The sequence below is a fragment of the Gorilla gorilla genome, chromosome 4, assembly GCF_029281585.2.
Source record: "Gorilla gorilla gorilla isolate KB3781 chromosome 4, NHGRI_mGorGor1-v2.1_pri, whole genome shotgun sequence".
Lineage (NCBI taxonomy): Eukaryota > Metazoa > Chordata > Mammalia > Primates > Hominidae > Gorilla > Gorilla gorilla.
In genome coordinates this window covers 126,844,449-126,861,918 of record NC_073228.2, presented here as the reverse complement: position 1 = coordinate 126,861,918, position 17,470 = coordinate 126,844,449, and the positions used below count along the sequence as shown (strand labels likewise).

The window sequence follows — 17,470 nt, the reverse complement described above, 5'->3', positions numbered from 1 at the left end:
TGAGTATCCTGCTTACTGGAAAACATACATACATCTATAATTGTGCTTTCAGTGGCAGGGGGTTTGCAGACCCCTGACAGCCCAGCCAAGAACACCTGCTTTTAGCTTAGACAGGGCAATAGCACTCACTGCTGGGATCACTTTTCTTTGGCCTGGAGCCTGATGCACTGTCGGCCGGTGCTGTGTGCCAGCTCCCCAAAGGACACGCTGGCCTTCTTGTTTCAGTTTTCTATCTCTTTGTCAATTAGAATCCCACTGGAGGGTATGCTGCCTTGCTATTAGAATTCATTAATGCCTTCAGCTCTGGGCTGAGTTGAAAACGTTTGGCATTGAGGCTACTGTGGTAAAGGATTCCTTCTAATATACCAAAATCTATTGCTGCACCGATTCTAGAGAGTAATTCATATTCATGATTTCCATGTCTTCTATATATTATTCTAAAATGCGGCAGTCAGTGGTGTGGAGGGCTCCCAAAATTAACAAAACATTAAGGAAAGTATGATTTTCCACTCTATCGTTGCTGGGTTAGAGTACAGCTGATGAAGTACTACCATGCTGCCCCTGTTATAAGAGGGGCATTCTGAACTGCAGGGTAGCGATGGGATCAGGCCCAGTGCTATCTACTTAATTACCCAATGACTCTGGTGGTGAAGTTCTGACGCTGCTCATCCCATTCCTGGATGCAAGTTGGCACACATGGCCTGTCAACTAATTTATGCAGTAAAACATCAAGAATTCAAAATTAATATGACAAGTTTGGAGAAAAAGCTAGAAATAAATCCCAATAAATTTTACAGGTATACACACAGAGTGAAATACTGTGAGAGGCAGAATTAATTACCCAGATGCAAGACAGAGAGTAGCTGTTTATGTGCGAGAATCATGGGTCTCAAATTGTAGGCCTGCAAGAAGTGTTCCACATGGTGTCAAATGAGCTGAACAGTTCTCTCACCCCACTTAAGGCAATATTATCAAGCACCCCCTGCCACCACAAAAGAGAAATAAGAATAAACCTAGGAAGAGCTAGAGGCAAGCAATGAAAATAACTAAAAGATTTCAAAATAGTTTCCATAAAAACAAGTCATCCAATAGTGGGTACCAAGAATGGAACCAGGCAGTGGAAAGTCAAGGGGATAATGATCTTTTAAGTTAACTAACTGTTCTGTTAAGGAGGGTGGCCACTGGTTATCCAGCATTTTCAAAGCTGCTGGAAGAAGAAAGTACTGTCAAAACTAGCAAGGAAGGAGTCATTTTCTAATTGAAGCGTGTGCAATAAAAGTAGTAAAAGTGACACAGTATGAAAAGAATAGGCACTGAAGAGCATCAAAATATCCTGGACTCTTTAATAGACTTGCAGATTGGAGATGGTATAGAATTAACAGAGAAATGCACTAAAGAAATTTCCATCCAATCTGTCATTTAGGAATATAGGAAGACAAAAATCAGGTTATTATTATGGTGCACGTAGGAAATGGGGTTAAATGAAAGAACTGTTACAGGTGTGTGACAGGCTATTTGACTCACTTCGATATTACTACATCCAACTCTGATAAACAGTAAAACTGGGCAATAGAGTGTATTTTGTAAAAAACAAAAAAAAAATTATTTTTCTTTACACAATGTTACTCACTCTTGTAAGAACAAATGACTTTCTCTAAAGCAGACCAGATATTTCTTCAGAAATATCACTTTAAATGAAGAATTTTAAAAAATGTAAACTCTATGAAAGCACTTATAAAAAACTTCCTGCATGGGGCAGAAAAACAACAGCATTACCACCAACAGCCCCTGTAAGCTCAATGTTTACTTCAGAAGAAATGCTCCTTTTATTGAAAAGGTACAATTATCATCATGTAACACAAATCACAAAATCCCAATTTTTCTACCTTATCAGCTTTATAAAATCATGTTCCCAAAGGATACCATTGATTAGTTGCACATGTTCTTTCTGTGACATCCCAAATACTTAATTGTCAGTTATCTTTTCTTCTTCAGTAAGTAAAATGTAGTGATAAAATTATAGAGGGACTTGTTCTGCCCTAACCTTCGTGAGATGCCATCATGCAGTGGAAAACACTGGTAAAATATCACAGGATAACGCCGTCCGACAAGGGAGACATATAAACACTGTAATGATTTCCCACGAGTTTCCATTTTAGAAAATTGTCACTAAGGCGAGCATAAACGGTGACACATCTCCACTGAGAACATAGTGAAATCGAACGCTGGCATTCTAGTTAGGTCCAAACCTACCCAGCAGCCAATTATAACAGGAATGGAACATCTTGTTGAAAACTTGGACAAGACCACTTTGCTAACCTTCTAAGATCATAGCACAGGGCTGTGTTGTTTTCACTGATTTGATCCTTTTATTCCCTTTTCAAAACACATACACACACACACACACACATACACACACACACACTTCTTCCCATTGTCTATCAGGGTTGTTATAAACTGTAGGGAACCTCTTTGTCACAAAAGCTAAGGTACTGAATTAAGTCAAGAGGTTTACAAGAGCACTTTAAGCTCTTTCTCCATTCCATCTAGTTTGGTTTGAAATGTCCGGCTCTTGGGGTGACAAAGTTCACCACTGAAGCTTTTCCTCTCTTCACCAGGAAAGATGCTTCATACCATATCTACTTCAGAGATACGGCTAAAAACCAGGAGGGAGAAAAATCAATACCTCCTCACTGCAGTAAATGGGCTGCAGTGTCACTGTCCTCTGGGACCCAAACCTAAGAGCTCACAGAGGCTTTGTAGTCCTCAGTCTTCTACTTACCACTTCCCTGCACCTGGTCAAAATTTCACAAAATGAGCCATAATCAGGTTAGCAAAGGAACACTTTTAAAAAGGCAGCCAGTAGGCCGGGCATGGTGGCTCACGCCTATAATCCCAGCACTTTGGGAGGCTGAGGCAGGCAGATCACCAGGTTAAGAGATCGAGACCATACCTGCTATCACGGTGAAACCCCGTATCTATTAAAAAATACAAAAAAATTAGCCAGGCGTGGTGGCAGGTGCCTGTAGTCCCAGCTAGTGGGGAGGCTGAGGCAGGAGAATGGCATGAACCCGGGAGGCGGAGCTTGCAGTGAGCCGAGATCGCGCCACTGCACTCCAGCCTGGGCAACAGAGCAAGACTCTGTCTCAAAAAAAAAAAAAAAAAAAAGGCAGCCACTAAACAGATTTAAGAAGGATCCTGACCACCTGAAAAATAAAAATCAGATGTGCTCTGAAGAACCCACTGTACCATGCATCCCCCTTTTTGTGTATGACACCATTTGCAAGATGTGTCTAGCCTGTGCCTGGTAAAAACTGCACTACTCAAGGAATTCAAATAGACATCTGCTATGGTTTCACAGGGCTTTATAGAGTATCTTGCAAGAAGTCTGAGGACCTGCACTAAAAGCTGAATGCCGAAAAGGGCCTATTTAAAATAATAATGAATCTGTGCAAAGAAATAATATAATTTGGCTTAAGAAGATTTGAAAAAAAAAAAAAAAGGAACACATTTCTGATAATGTGGCTAAAAGGAAAAACTAACCATGGAACAAAAGAAACTGGAAAATCAATAGTCTTTGGAGCTATTTTAATATCAAAGCTTACATTCTGTGTTTTTCTGGAATCCAATCATATAAAAGTATTTGTTTAGCACCTACTAACTACAAGCATTATGCTGGGGACACAATGGTTAGCCCAACAAATATAGTCCTGTCCTCCCAAGGTTTACCATTGGGTAGGGAAGATGAATGCTGATTCACAGCAATGAATGTGAAATTACAAACTGAATTAGTACCTTAAAGGGGAGTAGCCAGTTTCCTTGGTCATTAGTAACAAAGCACCCCTATTAACCTGTAGGGTGAAGGAAAGCTTCCCTGGGGAAGTGACCCTTGAGCTGGGAGTTGAATTAGCTAATGAGAATAATGTGAGTAGGATATTCCAGCCTGTTCAAAGGCCTGTGGAAAGTAGAAACATGACATTAAAAAAACCCTTAAGGAAGGTCACAGAAAATAATAAAGCTAAGCAATGGGGGCACCTAACCTGGAGAGGTTAGGAAGGGCTTCTGGATCATGTGAAGGATTTTTTTCTTTTCTCTGTAGACTTGGGAGTCATTGAATGATCTTATGTGGGTGGGTGGTAGATGGGGTATCTCACTGTACATGACACAATCTGATTTGTATTTTGACTACAACTACAACATATGTAGTAGTGTTCATCAGATCCAGGGACCATGCATTAAATCCTCTCTTTGGCTATCTCTAAACCGCTTCTTAACTAACTCATTGAGCTAATTTTAATGACTATATGTTTCATTTCATATTAGGTGTCTCTAGCTTCAAAACTACTGTTCGAATTATGTATCAGTTCAGAGTCATTCATTCATTCATTCCCCAAATATTTACTGACATTTACTGCATGCATAATAGCACTATGCTACATAGTTTAATTCTTTTCTTATTTAATTTTATTGGAATATTTTATCTTTCCCAATATTTTTCTATTATATTTATAAACTTAATTTATTCCACAGATATATTTAAGGGAGCCATTGAAATTGGTTCAATTAAAACACATTCTTGATTTTCCTTGGATTTTAAATTTATCTTAACACCTCAACTAATTCTTACAAATATATAAAGACTTTCAGACTAAGAAAGGCAACACATTCCATTAATCTTTCTATTAAAACAACAACAGCAGCAACAACAACAACAACAACAAAACGACTGGGTGCAGGGGCTCACACCTATAATCCCAGAACTTTGGGAGGCCAAGGCAGGTGGATCACTTGAAGGCAGGAGTTCTGGACCAGCCTGGACAACATGGAGAAGCCCCATCTCTACTAAAAATACAAAAAATTAGCTGGGTGAGGTGGCACGTGCCTGTGATCCCAACTACTCAGGAGGCTGAGGCACAAGAATCACCTGAAACTGGGAGGCAGAGGTTGCAGTAAGCCAAGATGGCATCAATGCACTCCAGCCTGGGCGACAGAGCGAGACTCTGTCTCAAAAAATGAAATAAAACTAAACAAAACAAAAAACAAAAGGATCTGGACTCATAACATTTCAAAACCTGTTTGACAATTTCTGAACAGCTCAATTCTTTTCAGCAAATGACTGGGTACAATTACTTTAAAGTCACATATTTGATCCATTTAAATTACCTGTGTATTGAATAAAAATGCACTTCAATTACACATAATAGATAATGCCAGGATTTATGAGGCATTTTCTGGATGATGGAAAAAAAAATCCAAATAAATTTTAAAAACAATCATAGGCTGGGCACGGTGGTTCACACCTGTAATCCCAGCACTTTGGGAGGCTGCAGTGGGTGGATCACTTGAGGTCAGGAGCTTGAGACCAGCCTGGTCAACATGGTGAAACCCTGTCTCTACCAAAAATACAACAATCAGTTGGGTGTGGTGGTGGGTACCTGTAATCCTAGCTACATGGAAGGCCGAGACAGAATTGCTTGAACTTAGGAGGCAGAGGCTGCAGTAAGCCAAGATCGGGCCACTGCACTCCACACAACAGAATGAGACTCTGTCTCAAAAATAAATACATAAATATATACATACATACATACAATTATAAACTAGCTACGTACCTGTAAGAGAAACCTAAGATCAGGAGACTGTGGTATTTAATATTAGTGTTTTACAACAAGCGAACCAAAACAGATTTAATAATTCAAATAATATGGTAAGGCATTTAGTTAAATACAAACAATAGAATGGAAATGCTGTTTTACTACTTTGTAGAAGAAACAGTAATCAGAACTAGGCTTATAAAATGTTCCCTACAGATAGCCTTAGGAGACTGGTTTTTAATAAAAGATTTACAATTAGCACAGCCCACATGTGTTGATGAATTGATGTTTTTAAAGTGTTTAAGGTGCTTTAAAGCAATTTGCTCCCTCAGGCCCCTTAAACATTCCCCCAACTACCTAGTTTATTCAGCATTCTCTTTCTTTACATACTGTACACTTTGACCCAGCTCCAGCACAGCTGGGTTTCAAGTGGTATAGTCTAGATAGATGAGGACTTTCTAGATATATATATTCTTACTGTACTATAGTTTAGACATAGTATACTAGGCTAACATCATTTTTTTAAATGAAGACTTCCAACACCATTTTATATTTGTTCAGTTATAACAATATATTTAGTCACCTCTTTAAATGCTACAGTAATGTAATTGATGCTTTACATGAATTTAGGAACCCTCAATGAGCAAACTTCAAAGTGCACAGTACTTAGTGGGAAAATAGTGGGAAATGGTTAGAGAGTGTGACAACAGACTTATAAGATGTGTAGCTAGTCCTCAGAGAAACAATGTATGAAAAGTGGCCCTTGTGGAGATGGCTCATAGGCTATAAAATAAAAAACATATCTATAAAGAAAGTTAGGAGGAGGGGCTTGGCCTCTTGGCTGCAACAACAACAAAAAACAGTCAATGAAATTGTTCACTAAAATACACAGGTAGGAATAGTAGCCTACTGGGACAGAACACAATAGCAAGAAAGATGAGAAATTAGGGCTGTCTACACATGGCTGGTAAGGACTACACAGGGGGTCCAAGCTGGAACCTGTTCTCTGAGTTCAGGGAAAGAAGAACATATGTATCCTAGCCCTTCTCCCAAATCTAACATTGAAATGAATCCTTCTACAACTTGGGAGTTAAATTACAGACATTTGTTCAGGGACCTATACACAAGAATGAATATACCCTTTTCTGGGAGTTTTCCAGATTACACCAGTCTTTTTGCATCTATGCAAGATCCAGTCTTCCCTTCTTCTTTACTAATGGAATACCAATTTTCTTGGGGTATGTGGCAAGCTGCCAAGCTAAAAATAACAAAGAACAATATCAAAAACTGATGAAAATAATATATTCTGCCCCACTCTTCCCCAACATTTCCCAACAACACCCGCCCCCGCCCCCCCACCCGGTCCCTTAGCATGTGACACAGATCTAGCCAACAAAATGTCAGAAGAAGTGACTGGATGGGAAAAGTCAAAAAGCTTCCTTAAAGTGACTGGTCAGGCTGCAGTGGCCCCCATCTTTTTGCTCATTTCTCCACCCCTTTCCTTCTTCCTCTTGGCTAGAATATGGGCATGGTCTTTGAGCTTAGTTGTCATCTTATAATTATGAGGAAAAGGCCAAAAGAATCAAGGAAATGCAATCCCTGATAATCTTGAGCCAGTGAGCCAAAACCCACAACTACCTACCACTTTCCTTCTGAGAGCTTAAGGTTAAAACTCACTTTTAGTTAAGTCCTTGGATTTGGCTTTTTATCTATGGTAGAACACATAAACCCCTACTGATAGAGCCCTCATGCTTCTGCAGATTGTAAAGTCCTGTTTTTGGCCCATACAACAGAATACTAAGTAGCATGATTGCTATAAAAAGAGAGAGAAAGAGAAAAGAAAAAGAAATTCTGATATTCTATTTTTAATTTACTGCTTTAGCACTGGGTAGAACACTTAGGGGAAAAAAGAAAAAATAACGTTGATATGCTATTTTTAATTTACTACTTTAAAAAAGTCCATAACACAAATAATAGCATATGAAAAATAAAAAAGCAATTAGGTTCATGCACAGTCCATAAAAAGAAAAGGCCTAATACATAAAAAGTTTGTAAACCTAACTCAGCAGGTGCCAAGAACACCCATTACAGGACAGTAAAGAAATCAAGAATATAGGTAATGAGATGAACCTAAACAAAGAAAAATGTAAGCTGATTATCTAAAAAAATATCCTCCCAAATTTGGTCTTTTAAACAAATCATAGACTGTATTCCCATGGAAATGGAGTGTTTTGTTAAACTTACTTTACAAAAGAAATGGCCAAACCATTGTAGAATGAGCCACAGGGAATAATTCAGCACTGGCTGGTGGAAAAAAAAATACAATTCTACTTTAATAGGTCTTTTGAATCACAAATTTTATGATGATTTAACAGCCTTCCATTAAGAGCAATTAAAGGGGGATAGCAAGGATTTACACTAATATTCTAGCAAGTTAAAATGTCTACATACGTCTTTGAGCAAACGTTTTCTATCTTGAAGTTCTTAGCTGAGTTTGAGGGAGATATACTAATTTAATTAAAAAATAAAAAGCTGGAAGATGTGCCTCTGGTATCTCAGGATCAAGTTTTTGAATTCACTTCTCCTCCCTGCCTATGGTTATCCCTAGTACACCCCCGACTAAGGAGCCAGACATCACTGGGGCTGGGCAGAAGCTCAGGAGACACAAAGGCACTCCTAAAAACAACAGATAAACCAACAACCTAGATAACTTGTCAGGCCTATTTAACCACTCTAGTTGGCCAGACAAACCGTACCAGGCAGTGGTCTACTCAACCACCCTCACCTCAGTCTGTTCCAACGTGTCCTGGAAAGGGGGGCAGGGAAGTACCTGGGAACACCTGACAGGCATGCTCCTTTTTCCTGAATAATTTAAAGAAAGAGAACATTTTCTTACATGGTTTTATTTACATTATGATTAACTTCTCTTTAAAAAGCTTGTGTTTTATATGTAATCCACTTGTGTTGTAACTTTCTAGCCCCTTAATGCATGCACACAGGCCAAAGAAAGTATTTGTTCTATAGACTTGGTATGCAAACTCATTTATTCAGATCTCAAAAAGCACTATCTCTGTGGGCCAATAAGTTCCAATAAAGGCCTTCTGTGCAATGGTGTTGCCCCGCTACTATTGGCGAGACTTCCAATCTACTGACCCAGTACTTTCTGACTCCCATTAGCCCCCTCTAAATTTTCTGCCCTCTTGTCCAGCTTAAGGAGCTGTGATCTACCATCAGAATCAGTCCCCTGAACCACCTCCAAACCCATCAGCCTCTCTCCCTCTGCTGTACTCGGGACAGCTCAGTTCTGGCTGAATCCCAGCAATCTCTCATTCATGCCTCTACCCAAGCTGCTAAACACTGAGAAAAATCACAGAATACAAAAAAGACTGGTTTCACTTTAAATTTAAGCTCTTATCCTCAAAATATTGTCCAGAAATCTTGTTACTTTTCTCTAGAACAGTAGTTCTCAAACTGTAATCAGAATCGCCTAGAGGGCTTGTTAAAACAGTTTGCTTGGTCCAACCCAGAGAGTTTCTGATCTAGCTGGTCTTGGGTGGGGCCTAAGAATTTTCATTTCAAATAAGTTACCAAGTTTCTAGGTGATGCTGAAGCTACTGATCCAGGAACCACACTCGAAAACTACTGCTCTAGAAGAATCAGCCTTTACCCATTTTCAAAACTTATCCTCTTCTCCTTTTATCTCCCTCATCCCTTCCTCCACCCTCTCTCCCAGCTGATAACCACGCTTCACACTTCAGAGAATGCAGAAGCCACCTGGCTTGATCCTTCTCATCTTTATCCCAACAACTCTACCTACACTGCACTTCCATCGATCTTCTCCTCCTCCTGCTATAGCGGAGAAAACGTCCCTCCTTCCATCAGAAGCCAATTCCTATATCTCTGCTCTGGCTCTCGGTCCACTCCTTGACTTTCTCAAATATTCATTTCTTTAGTTATTTTGCTCTTCTTTCACCTAGTTATTCACTAATCCCATCCATCCCTCCATCCATCCATCCATCCATCCACCCACCCACCCATGCATTTACCTATCTGTCTCTTCACCTTTCCATCTCTGCTGAATCATTCCTATCAGCACATAAACATGCACTCTCACTATAAAACAACAGGAAAAAAAAAATCCCTTAGAGGCTATAGCCCATTTCTCTGCTCTTCATGGCAAAAGTTTTCAAGAGTGTTCAACTGATGCTGTTTCCCTTTCTTATCTCCAGTTCATTCACTCTTTCATGCTCTGCAAATTGGCTTCGGCTTCCACCATCCTCAGCTTGCCGTGGCCACAGGTTGCTTTTGGGTTGCTAAATCACTTCTAACCTCACCTTACTCAGCTTCTGAGCAGTCACCACTCACCCTGAAAACCACCCTCCCACTTCTCTTTTTTCTGTGACTCTTTGGGTTTGTTTCAGATCACATTCTCACTCTCCTTTGTAGCCTCTTCCTTTTCTATCTGAACTCAAAATGTTGGGACTTTTCAAGGCTTAGCCAGCATCCTCTCCCTAAGTCCACTAACTGCCATGGATTTTAAAACCTTAAGGCTGATGAGGTGAAAATTCACATCTCCAGGCCAGACTTCTTGTCTGGGATCCAGACTCATCAAAACTAAATACCTATTTAACATCTCCACTTGAATTTCTTACAGACATCTGCAATTCAAAATGTCCAAAGCAGAACTCAGTATTTCTTTGAACAACAATAAAAAACCCTGCCTCTCCATGACCCATCACTGTCCACTTTCCTCATCTCTGCCAGTGATAGCCACATCCACCCATCTGCTTCCTTTCTCTCACCTCTGACAACCAGGCTATCACAGCATCCTCTGGAGCTCCTCTTCCACTCATTCTTACTCTCTGATAACCTCTTTCTTGCTCCCTTATTTGTTTCCTTCAGAGTGCTAGCAATTATTTCCTTGATAGGTTTACTTGGCTTCTGTCCACTGAACTCCAGCTCCAAGAGGGCAGGGCTGAGTCCGCCTCATCATCACTGTATCTCTGCAGCAAAGAAAGGGCTCTGAACGCATGAGGGTTGTTCCAGAGGCAGAATCAGGGCCAAGAAAGGATAAATAGTGAGAAAGCGAACTTTGGCTTAGTATAAAGAGAAACTTTATGCTGAAGTCTCCTCATGGAATGCTCTGCTTTGGAAGGCAATAGATGCCACTGCAACAAGTGTCTGACCCAAAGCAGCTGGAGGCCCAGTTCACATGAATGCTGAAGCAAGAACTTAGAGACTGATAGGAAATTAAGCAAGGGATTTGCTGAGGAAACAATAATAACATCTAATATCTTCATAACGTTTTATGGCTTGCTAAGTGGCCTCACATATAATGGGTCGCTTAATCCTCTCAACTACCTTTGAGGTAGATAAGCTCAAGAGCACTTTACAGATGGAAAAACTGACTCTGAGATGTTAAATGACTTGCATTTCTTCCTAATAAACCAAGCCCAGATCCACCAAGTGGACAATCTCTGTGTCTTTGGGCAGGAGAGTTGAGAATCCAGGTCTTGCACTCTCCCTGAAGTGCTCCTAAGAGTCCTTCTCTCACCACCTTCTGGTCCTTCAATGGTCAGCTGTTCCCCATCATCCTCTGGCCCAGGGCAGGATCCACAGTGCCTCTCTCAAGCTCTGGTGAAAGGTCATGCTGTGGCTGACTATGTACATAAGACTCAACCAAGGAGGATGCCACAGGGAAATAAATAAACACGGTCATGACATGAGATGATATGGTTATAAGTTACCACAAAATAAGCCATTGTTCATCTAAATCTTGGGAAAAATAATCCAAACAGAACAGTAACGCTCTCGCTTTGTATCAAATGGACTCTGCTACCCAAAGAAGTCCCTCTCTGACCTCTTTATTATGGCTCATTACAATCTCAACTTCAATAAGGACAAAAAAGAGAAACTAAAAACAGCTTGTTCACTACACCTTTTTTTCTTTTTTGCTTTTTCATTTGTTCACTAAACTTTTTAATGCATAAGGAAAAAAGCAGGCTAAAAATTAGGTTAATTTGTCTTTAGTTAGTAAATCCTATTATCCTAATAAGTGCTAAAAACTCATGTCAAAATTGCAAACATTTCCTGACTTTTTTTACACAGCCCACTACGTCTTCATTTCTAATAGAGGAAAATAGCTACTCACTAAAGCAATCTGTCTTGAGTACAATTTTGCAACTGGAATATAACTGAGTCAGACAGCAACCTGAACTCTGTTAAAGCATAACTTCAAATAATGCAGTGAGAAGAAGCTTCCCAACTGCGATAACTTTTCTTGTTTTGTCTCACTGATATTTCCTTATGAGGGTTTTTGGGTCAGAGTAAACTCCTGAGGACTGATTGACATTCCCTTTGAAACTAATTACATTAAACAGCAGGTGCCCACTTCAAGTTTGAGCAGGAGAATACAAGACGTTCAGGGAATTCAGTGCAGTTGGGGTTAATGCTCTCATTTTTTAGGAGCTTCTTTAAGCTTAGACATCCTTTGCTCCATTAACTGTGTCATTTATGTAAAGAAAAAAGAAGGATCAATCTGATAGATTGAAGTTTAAAAGTATAAAAGGCAGTGGATTTTTTTTTTTTGCTGTATTGTAGCTATTCTAAGAATACAGTCTGAAATGCCTACATACTTTTAATTACATAACATGTTAGCTAATCATATTTTCAGGGAAAAAATCTGCTATTCAAGTTACAGCTTCCAACAGATTGCTGTGATGATCATATGGCACATAAGAGGGGAGCAAGCTACAGAGAGAAGAGTGATGGATCTGTGTCTGTGACTGAACTCTCCATCAGTAAACCCAGTTTTGATAGAATTAGGCATTTTCTTCACTAATTAATACTAATGATTACTCTGGAAAAAAACATTGATGCTGATGTTACAGTAAAGCAACAAATATCAATTATTCTTTAGGGGCCTTCTGTTAGTAATCTGATGACTATCACAATAATATGAATATTTAGCAAACCTAAAAGTACACCTTTTCAAACATACCAACTTCGCTCTAAATATAAATAGAAGCAATACAGTCATAGTTTTAAAATATTTGCTCACTGTCTGGGAAACACATAGTGAGACCTCATCTCTACAAATTTTTTTTAAAATTAACAGGGCATGGTTGCACACGCCTGTAGTCCCCAGCTACTCAGGTAGCTAAGATGGGAGGATTGCTTGAGCCCAGGAGGTCAAGGCTACAGTGAGCTATGATCTTGCCACTGCACTCCAGCCAGGGCAACAAGATGAGACCCTGTTTCAACAACAACAAAAATTTTTCACTACTTTGTTGGTTATATGTGAAGGATTTTGATAAAGTCTGAATAGCCAGTCATTCTAACATTGAAAGTTAACTCTGAGTCCTGGCTAAGTCTGCTCTCATCAGTGACTCCAATGGAGTTGATTTTGAGATAAACAGAGTCTAAGGTAAATGGTTTATATTTTATGCAGATGGTATATGGTATAGGTAAATATTCAAAAATGCTTAAAAATCACAGGTTCTAAGTGTCTTAAGACAGAGAAAGAACAAAAGAGAAGAGAAATTATAAGGTGCCTTTTAGTTATGCAAAAGTAAATAAGAATATGCAAAATTTAAATTATATTCCATTTAAGAGAAAAAAGGAAGGAATAGAAGGAAAGAAAAATCAAAATACAATCTAAATTGTTGCACTTGTAAAAAAAAAGGGCTGAAAAATCTCACTTGAGAATATGTCTCATTTACTTCCATCTTTGGGACTAATTATATAATTATTCACTTAACTATTGAGAATAAAATATTACCTACTGAAAAATAGCACCAGTGGTCTTATTTCCTCAATTTCTTGGTGAATTAGGTGTGTTTTAGAAGCAGATGTTCAAAATTCTATTTGGAGAAGCAGATCAATAACTACGGATAGCCTGCATTATTATTACCAGTACTAATACTATTAATACTATTCAAATGCTTTTTTAAAAAGAGTTAATATTTTTTCAAATAAAATATCCAATGCCTACACAATATTTAATGTATTATCCATTAGAGATAATACAAGAAAATCTATGGGCAGACTTAATTTTTATTATTCTTTTAAATTTAATGTCAGTTTTTATTCTACTAAAGGACTTTGCTGAAAGCAAAGTAAATTCTTTGAGCCACCTACAAACCAAAGCAAACCCCTCCCCCTTTAGTAACTGTATCACTGTACATATTTCTTTCAAACACACATATTACATTGTAATAATCTGTTTAGGTATCTAAAAGGCCAACCTAAATTCCTCAAAGGCATTATGTGTTAACAACTTGTTCTGTGCTGGGCAGCTGCCACAGTAGATTTCTCAATATCTACTGAACATTGGCATCTTTCTCCTAATTTGTTGACAGCATGCCCTATATTCTGATAACTACAAAATTTCATTTCATAAAAAATGCTTTTTATATCAGTGTTCATTTTAGATTACCCATAGGTCCCATTTTTTTCCGGTAGCACAAATAATTAAGTTGATTATAATTCTAAATTCTGTAATATAAAAAGTAGTTTAATTTGTCACAAAATACATTTTACATGCTAAATGCAGAATATGATTAAATATGTGTTCAAACAACTGCTCAAAACAGAGGCTGAATAAATAGCAGTGGAATATGATACAACAGCTCCTTCAGTTTAACTCAAGTCCACACAGGAAGCACTGGCATGCCCCTGACATAGGAGATGCTCAAAAAACTGAGGTTCTCCTTCCTTTTCCCCCTAGCATTCACTACTACAGGGAATCAGGGACAAAATTAATACAGAAAAGGCTTCTATTATCTACCAGTCATTCTTCCCTGGAAAACAAATGTGTGTGCCAAAGGAAATGACAAAGGCACAAACAGAATGAATGTTACATTACTCTCTTCCGCTTCCTGCCTTCTATCTTTTTCTCTTGACTACCTGGAAGGGCAGGTTCCAAAATCCACATTTTAAGATATAGCCATAACCTTCCAAGGTGGTCTACATTCCAAGGACAAGCCACCTTCCAAACCTGAAATGGATGAGTGAGTAGAGTCAAAGACTAATGGATAAGAAAAGGAAGGCACTATCTCTTTTAATCCCAGCTACTTGTGAGGCTGAGGCGGGAGAATCACTTGAGCCCGGGAGGCAGAGGTTGCAGTGAGCAGAGATCGTGCCACTGCACTCCAGCCTGGGAGACAGAGCGAGACTGCGTCTCAAAAAACAAACAAACAAAAACAAAACAAAACATGTATTCGATTTTTTAAATCTCAAGTTTATAATGGAAATTTCTTAAACTGTACAGACAAAAAAAGTAGATTCTATGGGCATAAGGCAAATATTGAGGTTGTTATAAATATTCTAAAACTATATTGTACTGATGGTCAGACAACTCTGTAAATTTCCTAAAAATGATTTAATGGTATACTTATAATATGTGCATTTTATGCTATGTAAATTATGCCTCAGTAAAACCTTTTTAAAAGTACGTCTTTTTCATCTTCTCACTCTCCTATTGCTGATATTTAAGAGTCAAGTTGTCAGAGGATTTGGCTAAATACTAGAAGATGCTGACCAAATTTTTCCTGGGTCAGCCAAAAGACTGTTAAATATGGCTAATACTCAGTCTAGGGTGTTGTCAAGAGAATGGGGAGGACTTTTTCTGATGAAAAGCTAATTAAGCATACCACTTTAAATATATCTAATTGTATGTCAGGGTAGAAATACTACTTATCTACTAAAAACATACTAAATTGGCACAAATAACATATGTTTTGCATGAATTAAGACAAGTTCTAACCTTAATAATTTTGCTTTAATATTTTCATAATCAATACTTTGGCATGCAAATGGAGTGCTGGGAGCTTGGTTTAGAAGTATTCAAGTATCTTCCCTACGATATCATCTGCACTTTAAGCTTATGGATTCCCTTTGACCTCATGGACGCAGCTCTCATTTGTATGGGACAAAGCATGAGCACCGGCAATTTCAGAGGCAATGGCTCTCTGTTCCCATACTTGAACTGGTCTTCCACCAACAGCAACCTGTAGAGTGAAGGTCTTCTTTCTTTTCAACTTCCTTTTGAGTCTGACAAGCCTGATGCCAAATACTCTTTTCCCACCTTGGAAATGAAAGCTCATATTTCAGGGGCAAAGCATGGAGTAGGTATTCTCTGTCACACTGGATACTGGAAGGGGCACAGAGTAAGTAAATTAGTCAAGGCACACACCCGACTCAGCACACCAGCATTTCAAGTGTGCCTCTTGCACCTTAAACTCCTTCTGCTTGTAAAGATTGTCTCTTATGTGAAAACCTTGAGAAATTAGTTGAGTTTTCTACTACTAGAAGAAGAGAAGGTCAAAAATATGAAATGCAACTTCATTTTGTTATAGAAGAAAGTAAATTAAATTTCAACCCCAAACTCTTTATTGCCAGAGTAGGAGTGGATATTGGGAAGAGACAAAGCTAACATTTACTTGGGATCAAGCAAAGTGAACTTGCCTCTCTCCTCCACAAACAAGAAAAATAGCATACAATAAAACATTTCCATTATAAGGAATAACAGTTACTGAAATGCTTTTAAAACAATTATTTGTTCTAACAGGTTGGTTGTGAGAAGAACCCAGTAAAGTAGATCTGCAGAGTTCTGCTATTTGGGCAAACAGCTTCATGATAAATTTTTTGTTACTTATATTTAAAATTATAAATTGCAAAAAAAAATTGCAAAAAATTAAAGTTGGCTAAACTTGACTAATGTGTGTATTACTGAATAAAATGTATGTTTTATGATGTAAGTATACTTACTATTTCTTCATATTGTTTTTTGACAAAAGGACTTTTGATATTTAATGAGTGTGGAAAAGGAAGGAAAAAACCCACAATTGGTAGGTTAGCCTACCTATCCTAGTTTTTGAGATATAAAGTCATTGTTGGACACAGCTTCAAGGAAAATGTTTATAAATTCAACATCTGCAACTACCTATTAAGGAAAGTCATTTTAAAACCAAATGTGGTTGCTAACAAAAGATTCGGGTGGACCGCTGAATAAATGGAGATGGCACAACTGGTAAACACGGAAAGGTGGGCTGTCAGCACAACTTGTATATTCATTTTTATTTAAGGCCAGAATGCTCAACGATGGGCATTATGTGGTGTATCTAAAGATTACCTAATTTTACCCCGAAGGCAGGAGGAGAGGTTTTATTTAGTTTTCTTCAAATATCACATGCTTAAAATTAGTATTCTCTGATTATTACTGTATTTGTTATTCACTGGAGACATCTGCATAAGTGATGACCACAAATATTCTTTCTTTAAAAGCACCAGGGCATAAAGTGGCCCTATCACATCTAATTATGTTAATTCAAGTTTTCATTTAAGTAGGTATGCATGGTTTCCAAACAAAATTTTTTTTCTTTAGGATTTGGGGGTGGGCTCATCAGCCCTTCTTGGCTTCCACCCTGGTCCCCAGATCTACACCCCTTTTCACAATGCAGTGGGCATGCCGGGTTGCAGGCTGCTCCTTAACTATGGAAGCAAATCAATAGCAGCTGAATGCCATCTGCTTCGGGCCGCAGAACAGAACCAAAGTGTAAGCCATGCATCTTCCCTTATTGAAAGGTTATTTTATGCAAGTAAACAATTCATCGTCTTCTTGCACGCTTGATGCTCATTTACCACTTTGATCAATAAAATATGCAAAACAACAAAAAAATTGAATCCTAAGAGTAGTTCTGATGCCAGCATGATAGTTAATCAATACCCGGCCTCTGTTCATGAGGGCAAATGGTGGGGGTACTCCTATTGTAACCTGTGAAATCCAGAGTGGTAGACGTAGCTCTTTCAGAAAAGACTGTTTTAGAAGGGATATATTACATTTACCCTGTAGATTACATGGAATACATTCTCATTGA

The 17,470-nt window shown here is 38.5% G+C and overlaps 1 protein-coding gene across 2 annotated transcripts in view; it reads right to left on the bottom strand.

Annotated features, from left to right (window-relative positions):
* The window catches only part of SNX24 (sorting nexin 24), a 164,634-nt gene that overhangs the window by 12,755 nt on the left and 134,409 nt on the right, over positions 1-17,470 (bottom strand). The window lies entirely within an intron of this gene.